Raw genomic sequence first — 10,815 nt, forward strand, 5'->3', positions numbered from 1 at the left:
TGAGCCACTATCAATACGTATCACACGTTCTGTCTGCTTCTCCTGTCACACTGTCCAAAGGAACAAAAACCATAAAAGGTCCCCCCAGTTGTTAAAAACACTCAGGCTTTGTTTTAAATCAGCTTTCAAAACATGTCATTGTGAGGGAAAGAGTCAAAATACATCATTCTCCAAATACTCTGCCCCATCCTTCCTGATATTCTTACTGACCGGCATCTTTTCTCTGCTATTATTCTCCTCTGCTCTTGTAAGGAAGGAACTGCAATTTTCAGTCCAACCTCAGACCGAAATTAGGGGTTTGTGCTCCATTGGTGTCTACCCCATATGTTCATCAGCGTCTGGTCCACCCTTCACCTTTCCTCGATTCAAGACAACTTGAATCACAAGTGTGTTGGGTCACACCAACCCCATGCAGCGCTACAGGCTGGGGGCAGAGTGGCTGGAGCTGCCTGATGGAAAAGGACCTGGGGGTGTTGGTCAACTGTCAGCTGTACACGAGCCAGCAGTGTGCCCAGGTGGCCAAGAAGGCCAACAGCATCCTGGGCTGGATCAGGAACAGTGTGGTGAGTAGGACTCAGGAGGTGATGATCCCCCTTTACTGGGCACTGGTGAGGCCCCACCTCGAGGGCTGGGTCCAGTTTTGGGCCCCTCACCACAAAAAAGACATTGAGGGGCTGGAGCGGGTCCAGAGAAGGGCAACGGAGCTGGTGAGGGGTCAGGAGAATAAGTCTGATGAGGAGAGGCTGAGGGAGCTGGGGGGGTTCAGCCTGGAGAAAAGAAGGCTGAGGGGAGACCTTCTCGCTCTCTACAACTCCCTGAAAGGAGGCTGTAGCCAGGGGGGGTCGGTCTCTGCTCCCAAGTCACAGGTGATGGGACAAGAGGAAATGGCCTCCAGTTGCCCCAGGGGAGGTTCAGATGGGATATCAGGAACAATGTTTACACGGAAAGGGTTCTTAAGCCTTGGAATGGGCTGCCCAGGGAAGGGGTTGAGGCACCATCCCTGGATGGATTTAAAAGACGGGTTGCCATAGTGCTTAGAGACATGGTTTAGTGATGGTTTTTATCAGAGTTAGGCTGATGGTTGGACTAGATGGTCTTGAAGGTCCCTTCCAACCCAGACAATTCTATGATTCTATGATTCTCCACCTCTCCAGCCAACCTTCTCTAGCTGCAAAACCTGCCCAGCCCTTGTACAGCTCTGCCTCCCCTCCTCCTCCGCCACCGGCTGCTGGTTTTGTGCTCACCGCCACCTCCTGCTCTCCTTGTTTGTTTGCTGCATCCCTCCATCTACATCGGAAAAATGTATGTTGCTAGGGGCATAGATTGTTCTTTTAAAATATGTACAACACCCAGTCTAGTGGGAGTCCGATACCAGCCTATTGCAAGACTGGCAGAAAAATAACTGAAACCCTTTATTATGCTGCAGGCTTGGGAAAATCTGCTCCTCTCTTAGGCAGCAGCTGGGAAAATGAAGCTGGCGGTGCTTCCCAGCTTCATGCTGGAGAGCCAGGCTCCGGCTGCCGGGACTGAAGGAGAGAAAGCCAGAGTAACACAGAGAAGGGGACGGCAGGCTCCTTGGATGACCGACCGACCCCACGTGCCGAAGAGCCTGCACCTGACACGAACACACAGGCCGAGACGCTGCCAATTTGTGGGAAAATAACTAACTCTAGGGATTTTAACCTTAAATCTCCTAGCATTTACGGTTTTTTTCTGAAAGTCTCCATTACTGAAGTCCTATCATTACATGGGAATATCGCTGCTATTATTAAATATTTTAACACATATTAATATCAACAGCTGGTTTAATAATTCAGCTTTATTGACTCATGCTTCCAATAAAATTCACCTGAGGAACACCCTGGGAAATTCAGACTTCTGAAGGCTGAGATAAAATCAGCTATTTTAAAAGCTTTTTGGCTTGCTCATTTGCTAGATGGGTATTTGGGAAAAGAATGTTTTTTCTTTTTTTTTTTGACCAAATAGGTAATCACATTAGCCTCACAGATCTAATGGAGCTACAGCCCGGCAACCGAGGGTCTGCTCCAATTACAGCCAAAGCCGATGCGTGACAGAATGTGTGTGTGACCCTCTCAGAGCTGGAGCATGACTTGAGTTTTCATATTTCAAGAGGAGGACTTTGTCATGCTGGCAAGTTTTTTGTAAATAAGCATTTAGTTGTAAATTGAAAACACTTGGATCGTGAAATCAGGGAGAAAATAAAACAAGGGACCGGCTTCTCTGTGCTCCATTAGGGCCATTTCTAATGCCTCTTATTAATTCATGGCGTATCAATGTAGATAAGTAACCCCCCCTGAATATTAACCATATTATCATCCAACAGCCCTGTCTGTTGTGGCTGGAGCTGTTGTTAAAGATGATTTTTCTTTCTTGTTTTTGCTTTTCTGTTTGCGAGGGCTGGGCAGCCGGGTTGAACTCAGCCTTTTCCTGTGCCCCTGGCTGGGAGAGGCTCTAGCGGTGCTCAGCACCGCAGGGGGAAGCAAAGTGCCCCCTGAGCTCAGCCCCTTGGGGGAAGGGGAAGGTTTCAGTGCTGTGCATGACAGATTAGCCACACAACTCATTACTGGCAACTGGAGTTGCATGCATAATCTGCTAGACATGGTACTAGAGATGTGGCCCTTAGGGTTTTTTTGGCTCTGATGTGCAACAGCACAACACAGAGCCTTTGTTACACTCCCATCTCAGCTTCTGTACTTACAAAACCTCAGCTTCTTAAAAAGGGCTGCTTTCCATGCAGTCCTTCCACTTCAGGGTTTCAACGTACACCTCTTTTCATAGGAGCACCAAGAATAGCAGAGCCTGTCTGGCATTCAAATCTCAAATTCTGAAACACAAAGCAAGATGCAATCTTTCTTTCCTATTTTTTAACAGCCAATTGCATTTTATCTTCTTCAGGAATTACTGCTCTTCAAAGAAAATTCAGTCTGGAGATAAATAGGCCCAGCTAACGCGGCAGAAAGGAGCTGAAGGAACCTGCTGCAGTCCTGGCGGAGCAGCCCCCCGAGCACAGGAGCGAGCCCCTTCCCCTCCAGCCTCCTCACCAGCGAGTGCTGCTTTATCAGCCCCTGCCTGCGACCCAGTATAATGGAAAAACCAAAATAATCATTCCCCCTGCTCGCAGTGTACACGCTTTCCCAACGGCATAACAGCTTTTACTTACATTATGAAAGAGCTGCTTCACCCTTGTGACTTAAATTATAGATTATCTTTTTCTTGAAGCAGCTATCTTACAATTTAACCCCCTCATGACTAACGTTATTTTTCAGTCCTCTCTTACCGGAGCTGCAGATGAAGGATTTCCAACCGCAGTGCATGCACTGCATGCTCTGTTTAGGGTAATAGCAGCAAATTGCAGCCTGCTTTTCATCCACTTACACTTTGTACTTTTCTATTGTTACAAAGGCTTTGTAGATATCTGTTGACATAGTTAAAAAAATAAAATAAAATAAAGCAACTCCAAACCACACTTTTCTTTATATATTATATAAAAGCCGGGCTTACATTCAGGCTGAAGTTTATCAAGCTGATCACAGGTTCGGATTGGGACTCCCCAGGTTTCTTCCCGGTTGCTATCCCTGACTTCAGTCGCTCTTGCTGTTCTCAAAATAGCACATTTTGAGACCGGCTTCTGCCTCATCCTCTGCAAAAAACTTGGCAATCCATTATTGAAAATGCAGGCTTGTTACAAGTAAAGTCAATCTAGGAAGAAGTAGTCTTTCTTTGCATTTTCCTTCCATGCTACCTCTAAGCATATACATGGACACCAAGTCCTCCGTATTAACAGATTTAAAATTTCCACCAAGTCCTTTTTAAACTTGAATTTCCTTGTTCACTTTTTTTGCTCATTCAACCCCTTCTGAAACCAAACAGTAATTTTATTTGGCTGCACATCCCCTAGAGAAGGAGAAGAGTTTAACTGCCAATATCCAAACCAGAAAACATTTGACTGATGGGCTGTGAATTGTAAAAATGTATCAATAAAATCTTATGAAAAGTTAGTCATGGAACTGCAGTTAGACCATAGATGAAAAAAACACAAGTTGGACACTGTAAGGAGAAATCTGTAGCAAGCAACCCCTACCACTCAGTAGCAGACTGCATTGATTTCTTTTTTTTAAGTTATCTTCATGCAAAAGACACGTAGACATGTCATTGTAGACAGCAAAATGACAATGAGCAAGCAGTGTGCTCTTGTGGCCAGGAAGGCCAACGGAATCCTGGGCTGCATAGGGAAGAGTGTGACCAGTAGGTCGAGGGAAGTCATTCTCCCCCTCTACTCTGCACTGGTGAGGCCACAACTGGAATACTGCATCCAGTTCTGGGCTCCCCAATTCAAGAGGGATAGGGAACTACTGGAAAGAGTCCAGCGAAGGGCAACAAAGATGATTAAGGGATTGGAGCATCTCCCTTATGAAGAAAGGCTAAGAGAGCTGGGACTCTTTAGTCTGGAGAAGAGAAGGCTGAGGGGAGACCTTATTAATGCCTATAAGTATCTAAAGGGTGGGTTGAAGGAGGAGGGAGCCAGACTCTTTTCAGTGGTTCCCAGTGACAGGACAAGGGGCAACGGGCACAAGCTGGAACATAGGAGGTTCCACTTGAATATGAGAAAGAATTTCTTCACGGTGAGGGTGACAGAGCCCTGGAACAGGCTGCCCAGGGAGGTTGTGGAGTCCCCTTCTTTGGAGATTTTCAAGACCCGCCTGGATGCAGTCCTGAGTAGCATTCTCTAAGCAATCTTGCTTCAGCAGGGGAGTTGGACTAGATGATCTATATGGTCCCTTCCAACTCTAAAAAAAATTCAGTGAAAATTCAGTGAAATTCAGTGAAAAGCAGTGGTTTTCCCAGCAGAGAGACTTCTTTAGGAGGAGCACTTCTGGATTTCCTCAGCAGGAACATCATCCCATAGGGTAGACACAAATAGTATATTTTTCCCCCCAGTCATTCCCAGGTTAGACTTTGTAGGGCAGTAGTGGAGATGCTTGGAAAACCAAATGCCCTGTAGGGTGTTTATTGCTTGGAAAAAGGAGTGAGATCATCCCAAACCTAGTAATTTCTCATGGAAAGTGGAGCTATGGTTTCTTTAGCAGGTCCCGGTGCAGGTGTGCTTTTCAGCTTGGAGCACTGGATACACCATCCACATAATTCCAGGCATTTATTTGGATCCAGGCATGTGTTAAGCTACGGCTGTGCAGCACCAGGGGCACAACCCTAAAGAAGACTCCCATGAGTGGAGTGGTTCTCGGCCACTGGTCTAGTGCCCGAGGCACACAGAAACCCTCTATGAGGCCAGGGCAGCTTCTCCTTCCCGTTTCCATCAGTGAGTAAGTGACAATTACATTGCCCCAAACTTTTTGATCCTCAAAGACATTTTGTTGACCGACTCTTTAGCATCTAACTTTGAGCATCCAAGGGACTGGTCTTTTAGAAAGGATGAAATACCCTGCAGAACAGAGGAACTGTTAAAGGACAGTATAAGGAAGGCAGAGGAAGAGCATATAAATATTACTGTGCTCTATATAAACGTGTCCAGCTGTTTATGATAAATGTTCTCTTACTCCATTTTTTCCTGCCCTCATTTCCTCCCCTGCTTTCTAATTGCAGAGAATAAAATCATACAAGTCCTTGCTTTCATTACATGCAACACCTGCTGCCTGTTCTGCAACAGATGTCTAAAGCATCATTAGGCAATTACTTCTTAGCCTTTTTCAATGGGACTAATTTCAAACATCTTTGTGCTAAATCCCCCTCCCTCCGCTTCCTCTCTATTTCTCATCCTTTCCTACATTCAGAGTTCCAACAAAAACTCCTCTCTGTATCAGTTTGCTCCTGTTATGTTTGTCCTGGATCTCTGTACTCGCAGAAGGACAAAGAGAGAGACTATAACTACTTTGAACCAGGAATTAAGTTCAAGAGACCTTATTGGGGAAAAGAAGACAAGGTGAGGGAATAAAACAATGAGAGAGTATTAGTCAGCAGCGGAGGCAGTAGCTTTAGGACACCAGCTGGCTTGTTACAGCTCTGGAGGATTTTGTGGACATTACAGAAAGTAGAGTTTTACGTGCACGCAAGGGCAATTCCTACGCTCTCACTATGAGTGACTTAATTTTGGCAATAGGAGAAAAGCCCAACGCCGAGCACCCTTTTTGTCTCCCCACCGCCTTGTGTACCTGGCCAAGAAAAGCACATGAGAATCAGGTAGGCCTGAAGTTCTTGTGTAACTGTTGTTGAGGAAGACATTCGAGGGAACCGATTCCTCCCTCCTGCTTCCAAATGCCACCATAATATTTGGATGAGGTCTCCACTCCTGCGAGGATTCATGAACTTCTCAGACCAGTAATGGACTTGGCACATGCTTAATTTAATCACAAGGGCTGTTAGGCAGTGGCACGTATTTGCAATCTATCTTACCTTGTTCACAGCAGAGGTGGGACAACCTTCTCCTCTCTGCTTTACTTTTAACTTGGAGAAATTATAAAGAAGAACAATGAAGTAGATGTTTCAGCCTAAATCCCCTGTAGAAGCAGTGGCTTAGCTGCAGCCACTCCTCCAGTTTTCAAGCAAGACGAGCAGATGTTTTGGCCTTCACACGCTTGTAGATTCACAGCTTGTTCGTCCCAGGCTAAGGTGGCAGAGAGCTCCAGTTCTAGCTGGTTGGGAAGGAGCGTTCATTCTTCCCATCAATAACAAAAAGCAAGCTAAAACAAGAGCTGTAGGACATGTTGTGCCAGGTTAATTGGCACCGCACTGTTGAGTGGTTCAACACTTGCTGAAAATCATTCCTTTAGGTTATTTCTTTCACTAGCAAATTCCTGGTTATATTATGTTCAGGCAATCTTGTTAATCTGGGCTGGTTTCAACTTGTAAGTGACTGTGACTAGATTAGTATAGTCTCCACTGCACATTTAAAAGATATTAGTGGGAACAGGCTGGTGGCATCCCTAACAATCAGTTACTCAACTTCGTACCCTGATGTAGATGCTGAAACTTTACCAGATTTTAACAGCTTGATCAGCAGTTTCCCATCTTGAATGTCTGCCTTGGGGTGATCTCTACCAGCAAACTTCAGGAAAAACAGTCCAGTCATTTCTTAAGGGAGCACTGCAGAACGAGTACTTCTTGTGGCAGCTGAAGTTACAAAACTGGGTTCCTTGGGACTGTCTCGTGTGTGGTTTCCCTGGTGTTCTACGACCGAGTTTCTTCCTTCCCCTTAGTGGAGATACTGACTTGGGCTTCCTTCTTCTATCAGTGCATCCGTTTTCTAAAAATGTGCAAGACCATAACAGCTCAGAGTCCTTCACCCCTCTTAACTGGCCAACAGACTACAAAGACACTTGGGATGGTGGGACAGAAGAGGTTGACAGATACCCGGATACACAGTGTAATCACATCAGAGTATAATCACACCTTGTCAGAAAAAAAAACAGGCTAAAAGGAGACACACTGACTAGTAGACACACAAACTAAAAGTTCACATCAACTTTAGGGATCATGTCTGCAATGAAATCTGTGCAAGGACAGGAAAGCGGCAGGGAGAGGCAGAAGGCTTCTCTTGCCCCTTGTGCTTGCTCTGGTTCGGGCAAGACACAAGCATTTTATTTTTTAATTACATTTATTTTGCACTTGGATACCTGCAAGAAAACCACAAGTGGAAACTTTGAGGGTGCTACTGCATCTTTGGGAGGGTGGGGTGGAAAGAGTGTTGTTTTTCCCAAAATTGCAGCTCTTTCCTGCTGCAAACTACACGGTGAAGAAAACTCAAGACTGAAGTGGATGGTGTCTGCCTCTTCTGGTGCCTAAACAAGGAGCGAAGCACAGCCTGCTGGAATGGGAACGGGCTGTGAACACCACCAGGTCAGCCGGGAAGGGAGATTATACCGAAACTTTCAATTGCCAGATGCTGACAAGGATATTTGAATTAGGAGAGAAAAAGGGAACAAAGTAGAGAGGAAGGAGGGTTGACTGGGATCCATGGTGCAGAGATGAACCATAAGGCTGTGAATGACACAAAGGGCCTGAGAAATGACTGTTAGAGAAGAGAGTGGAGAGCAGAAATAGATGAAAGGAATTAGGGGAAAGCCTCTGTGCCTGACAGGGCATATTGCTGGGAATGAAACTCAAGATCCCGGACTCAGCATTTTCCTGCTGCCAACAAACATCCACAAAAATGCTTCTGTAATGCTGGGGCTCCTGGGCGATGGTAACCAATTATTATAACTATTCTTTTATCTCTGCGGCTGAACTTTTGTTTGCTCACTGGCCTGTGGGGTCGGGACAGGAGGGCTGGAGACTCTGCTGAAAGACAGCAATGCAGAACATAGCGCCGCACTGACAGGAAGTTTCAAAATTCAGGTTGCCCATGGGATCTGAACTTGCTCCCTTCCCATTTAGAGGTAAGTATAAAGATACAAATCTTCATTAGGCACATCTTTTCCCCACAGGATCAGCTTACTCCCAAAATAAACCAAAATGCATCTCTTTGACAAGCAGATTTTCAGTACTTTGTCTCATAATTCTCCACGTGGCTTCATGCCTCACTGGCTGCTCACTGATGAATTCTCATTCTGAATAATGAATTAGCAACTCCTTCTATTTAGGGTGTTCATCACTGGAATACACAAGTATGGACATATCCCCAGGTAACAGCTTTCAGTCACGCAGCCAATCTAAATTTTTCATTTATTACTTTGAAAAAAAAAAGCAGCTTCATTTTCCAGGTCGCTTGTGTAAAATAGATACCATCATGAGTACAAATTTACAATCCAAAGATTTGAGAACAAGAACACTCAGAACTCATTTATCTGGATTTCTGTTTTTAAGAAGTCGTTTAAGAAGTCATAAGAGGAAACAGGATTCCAGGAAAAAATATTTGGTACAAATAAAAACAGGGAGACCATCATTGTCTCATAGGACCTGGAGAACAAAAATACAAGACAGGCAAAGCAATATGAATGGAAGGAGAGCCCGAGAAAGATGAAGCTCTTAGCAAAAGCAGGGCTTGGACTAGAACTAAATCCCACTCCAGCATCTAATCCATTCATCCACTCCCGTAGAGATCTTCCCTAACAGCTCCCACCAACAGATCTCTAGAGCTTTTAATGGCTAACGGTAAGAAAAATTGAGGCTTATGCCCTACACAGGGAGCTGTATAATCTCCAGTTTACAAAAGAGGGAAACTAAGGCATGAAGCAACCTCATCTCTTCTCTCACCTAAGTGGATGGCAGGGTCTGAAAGTAGAGTTGTTCCTTCATTTCCTCACCAGAAAAACAATCACCTTACATTTTGCTAAATTAGAATATTAAGTTTCCTTGGTAATTTTTGTTCTCACCCACTGCATTTCTATGGAAACATACCTTCCTAAGGTAACAAAAAAAAATGCTGACTGCTTTTAAAAACTCCATTTTACTTACCTGCCTTTTACTCCAATAACTGTTTCTATGGAAACTGGAACTGGCCATGAAGCAGTCCTACAACATGAATTCTCACTTGTCAGTTTTACATTAAAGTGCCACCTTCAAAGTTCTTTAATAAACCAGTAATAATTGTGTTGCCTAATGAGTTTTCAAATTAAACAAAACAAGAAAGCGCACTTTCACTGAATGTTCCCCACAATATTTTGTAGGTGTGGTCTAGGTCTAAGAATTTTAAGAGTGTGCATGATATGACTCTCTTGGTTAAGGATATGATCTTTAAACAGAGGGACAGTTTATTAGCAGTAAAAGCCCTAGTGTGTGTAGTCAGACTTACATAAAGGTGACTTATACCAATACGGGTATGTCTAGACTGCTGTCACAGAAGCACACTGTAGAGATACTGAGGAAATGGGTAAATCAGCCTACAGTGAGCTCTGTGCTCCCACAGCTACTGGGGCGCTTCTGTGCAGGCATATGCTTATGGTATTCCCTGTAGGTACGAGAGAGGGAATGCACTCAACCAGAGTAAGTGTTAGTCTGTGTCGGGTGGCTACCATGGAAAAAATAAAGCATGCAAGCTTAAGGCACAACTATTCTGTACAGTTCTTCAGAATAGGAATCGGTGTAACTTAAATCTAGGCTCCTCCATTCATTTTACTTTAACCTTCCACTCTTGTAAAAACTGCAGCCTCCCTTAGGTTCATTCATATTTCCCTGAGTTAACTCAAGTGAGAAAAATCCCTTTTCCCTGTTCTTGGGGAGCAACTCCAAGAGAATGCACCCTCAGTGACAACAGTTCAGCATCACCAGCAAGGACCAGGTTAAAAACTTCCCAGGACAGTGTTTTTCCTTATCCATCTTTCCCCAGATGAATTCTTCCGGTCTCATCTCTGATGCTTTGCAGTTCATCAGTGCTTTTAAATTGCAACAGGGTCAGAACAAAGAGGGAACACACTTCCCGTCTGCATCAACCTCCAATGCATAAAAAATAGGTGGCACAGGGTTTTGAGCAGACTTCACACACAGAAATCTATCTAAACCATAGGAAGTGCAACATCAAAGTTGGAGGCAACAGAACACATTAGATGCTGTGTGTATGACTATCCAAGCTGCAAAGGACAAAGATGTAATCCTATTTTGGTATGAATTTATTTTAAAGAGACCCTAAAGAGCAATACGATCTCCAGACTATCTTTTCCTCCAAGATTCAGCCGTGCAGAGCTCCTTCCAAAACTCATCCAGCCCACACACTTGTCTGACACCCTCAGGAGAACCAGAGTCTTTCTCTCCTCTAACCTAAGAGAGGAGATCAGCTTTCCCACCGCGCTAGCAGTGTTCTTTTAACCCTTTCCCAGCAAAATCCGATTCTGAGGATACAGGACT

Source organism: Numenius arquata, chromosome 15 (genome assembly GCF_964106895.1).
Source record: "Numenius arquata chromosome 15, bNumArq3.hap1.1, whole genome shotgun sequence".
NCBI lineage: Eukaryota > Metazoa > Chordata > Aves > Charadriiformes > Scolopacidae > Numenius > Numenius arquata.